Raw genomic sequence first — 3,750 nt, forward strand, 5'->3', positions numbered from 1 at the left:
AGGGAGGGAGGGTGATTCTTCTGAGAAGCACAATGTACATTGAGGAAATTATTTTGGCTTATTCTGAAAAGTTTTGTTTTTTTTAAGATTGGATTTCTCAGTTCCCATGTGGATTTATTTGCTTTCAAAAAGAGCCTGATTTGGAATTAAAACACTTGGGACTGGTCCTTATATCTTGGAAAGTGGAGTGATTTCAGATGCACTGCTACTTTTAGGTCAGCAACTGAATGTTCTGGTCTCCAATGTCAGACATATGCACATTTATTCTTTGCATCCATCTGGACTGAATTCACCTGGATAGAACTGAGACCTAGGTTTCCCGTCTCATTACCAACGTTGGTATCTCCACACCTACTACCCCTCTGCATATCACACCTAATCCAATCAAGCCTGCTATTGTTGTTCACTTGCTATTGCCATTTGACATCTGAAATTACCTTTATAAAGTTTATATCTCTGGTACCTCCTGTTACATTTTATGGCATGCATGGCCCAGCCCAACAAAGTGACATTTATGTCAGATCCGGCCCTCATGACAAATGAGTTCAACACCTCTGCTCTAGTTCATATCTCTGCTCTGCCATGGCAACTTGCTGGGTGACTTTGGGCCAGTCACATAAAGTCAGCCTAACTTAACTCAGCCTAACTTGTGAGGATAAAATAGAGGAGAGGAAAACAAGGTAAGAAGCTTTGAGTTCACATTGCAGAGAAAAGTGGAGTATAAGTGAATTAAATAAATACTGTTTTTTAAAAAATGTTTTCAAAGTGGTAGATAACACAGTATTAAAATAAACATTCAAGTAAAAAAAATGCAACTAAAACATAAAAATAAAATAATCAAAATATACAGACCAACAATAAATAGCAGATAGTTAACAAAAATATCAAAAGGTGACCAGGAATATAAGGTTAACTTCCACAGGCTGCTAAAAAAGAAAAGTTTCTGACTGTGGAATGCCTGCAGACAGGAAATCTGCTGAGCAGCCCGTTGTCTAAACCTGACCAGACTGAGAATATGCCACCACACTCCAAATTGGGGAGGAACCCTGTTCTTGCCACTAAGGTGGCATAATGCTGTTTTCCACCTTATCATATTTAGCAGTAAAGAGACAGATGAGGTAAGGGTTTTCCCAGTGTATTTTTGATACTGAAAAGCAGCTGAGCACTGCCCCCTGCCCTGACAATCTGGTCTATGAAGTGTTTAACCCTTTATCTCCATGCTGTTTTCCTCACAGAGGCAGAGCAATTCCTATCTGGAAAACAGTGTCGGGGAAACAGTTAAGATTACCCTCCCTCTGGATTATGGATGGGTTCAAACTGTCTGCCCATATTTTAACAAAAAAATTATACAGGGAGATTTCAGAACAGAATATATGTTATCTCCAACTTAAAACAAACAAAACAAAAACACAGAATGCGGCTGTTGTGTTTCAATTTTACAGGGAAAAGGAGGTATTTATTTAACTCATTGCCCTTGCCTCTGGCTCCTCACTGAAGACTGCTACCTGCTTTGATTCATACTTGAGAAAATTTACTGGGGATAATTTTCATCAGAAAAACAGGACTAAATATCACTCCTTCCCTGATGCTGGTCTCTGTCTTAAAATCACAACTCCAGGAGCGGTGTTCTGTTCTGTTTTGTTTTTTTAAAAAAACCCAAACACAACCTGTCAGCAATAGGATAACGGAGTTCCATGCAATGTGTAGTACTATCCTAAGTATTCACTGTTGTGTGAGAGGAGGGAACTGAACCTTATTTTGCAGAACTGGGTTTAGTCTTAAGATTCTGATTGCTGTATAAGCTGCAGTGAAACAACTTTAGTAATCATTGTTAGTGTAACCTACATTTCCTCAGTTGGTAACATAATAAATAAGGGGGAGCAGAATGGAGGCAGTTATAGGACATTTATACCAGGACATTCCCCCCTCAATATACTCCCTTTGGTCATTGTCAGAGGTCATAGTTGCTTGTGTTGCAAGTGGCCTAAAACAGATGACTTTAGCATGAGGGTCTCAGAAGCATAAATCATATGGCCACTGTTTGCTGAACCACAAAAAAGTAACAAAGCCAGTGCTCAAAACCAGCTGCTACAGACACTGAAAGAGTCCACTTGGCTACTGTGCAACATGCACAGATGAAGCCCAGTTGGCAATTGAACTTGTTCTTCCTGATTGCACAACTCAGTGTGGCCATTTGTCACTGTGTCTTTGGGAATGTGCAAGGGAAACATGAACATTTTCTTATTTCTTTTTTAATATTTATTTTTAATTTTTCACTAAACAAAAAAGAACAAAACATCTTATGACTTCGCTTACAACATATCACGGTACCGAGATTCTTCCATTATTTTTGGTTTTATGAAATTACACTTTAAAGCAATGTAGGTATTCATCACTTTGAGGTTATTTCGATCCATCTATAGACTCTTGATCATAAGTTCTCAAATACCTCTTCATTTCTACCTTGTAACATAAGAGTTAACTTTTCAATTTCTGCCACTTCTAACAATTTATATATAAATTCTTCCCTTGAAGGAGTTTTTTCTGTTTTCCACTGTTTGGCAAATAAGATTCTTGCTGTTGTTACAACATGCAAAATAATGTAGACATCTAGCTTTTTGTAAATATCAGGAATTATATTTAACAAAAATATCTCTGGTTTTAAAGGTATATTTGTATCTATTATCTTTTTGATTATCTCTTTAATCCAAATCCAGTATTTTTTAGTTTTAGCACATAGCCACCACATATGAAAATATGTCCCCACATTTCGTTTACATTTCCAACAATTACTTGACAGGCTCTTATAGTATCTACTTAGCTTATTTGGAGAGATATGTCACCTGTAAAACATTTTGTATACATTCTCCTTATAAGAGGTGGCTCTAATAAGTTTTATGTTTCCTTTCCATATCTTCAACCACTGATCCAATTCTATATTATGTCCGAGATTCTGAGCCCAAGTTATCATTGATGGTTTGACCCATTCATCTTGCATTTTCATTTCTAACAAAAAATTATATAGTTTCTTAATACGTTTTTCCTCGTTATGCAACCATATTTTATCTAAGTCTATAGGTTTTCTGTATTAACCAGTTTGCTTATCTTTCATATATCTTGACTCCAATTATATTCTTTCCCACCATGTTAAATTAATATCTTGTTTTTGTAACAGCTGTTGATTTTAATTTGCTTTTATTATCTAGTAAATCTTCATACCTCCACATCAGATGTTTATTAAATAGTGTAGGTCTTACAAAGGCTTCAAGAGGGAAAACCCATTTAGGTATTTTTAAGTAGTATATCTTTTTTATCTCTTCCCATGTTTTTATCAACGAGTCTCTAAGGATATGCTGTTTAAAATATTTAGGTATATTACTTTTATTATACCATATGTAAGCGTGCCATCCCATTGATAAGTCGTGTCCTTCTATTTTTACCAGTCTTATATCTTCTAAAGTTATCCATTCTTTTAGCCGAACCTGACAGTACTGTGAGCAATGATGGGATGGTGATATATCTCCTGTCTGTTTAGCGAGTGTTGCAGAGTCCCATAGAAGTTGCACACACCAGCTCAACCTCACTGAGACTAGCTTTCCACTGCTTAAAGGAATCCTTCTTACCTTTTAGAGCTTCCATTACTTTGTTTGTTAACCATGCAGGCATTTTTCTATACCTATTTGTGCCTTTCTTAACTTGCGGTATATATGAGCTTCTAGGACTGTAGTTTTAAATAGTCTCCAAGCTTCC

The 3,750-nt window shown here is 36.4% G+C and overlaps 1 protein-coding gene across 1 annotated transcript in view; it reads right to left on the reverse strand.

Annotated features, from left to right (window-relative positions):
• The window catches only part of LOC107107905 (translation initiation factor eIF-2B subunit gamma-like), a gene marked incomplete at its 5' end in the record, with an annotated part of 71,646 nt that overhangs the window by 39,471 nt on the left and 28,425 nt on the right, over positions 1 to 3,750 (reverse strand). The window lies entirely within an intron of this gene.

Source organism: Gekko japonicus, unplaced genomic scaffold (assembly GCF_001447785.1).
Source record: "Gekko japonicus isolate JY-2015 unplaced genomic scaffold, Gekko_japonicus_V1.1 scaffold258, whole genome shotgun sequence".
Taxonomy (NCBI): Eukaryota; Metazoa; Chordata; class Lepidosauria; order Squamata; family Gekkonidae; genus Gekko; species Gekko japonicus.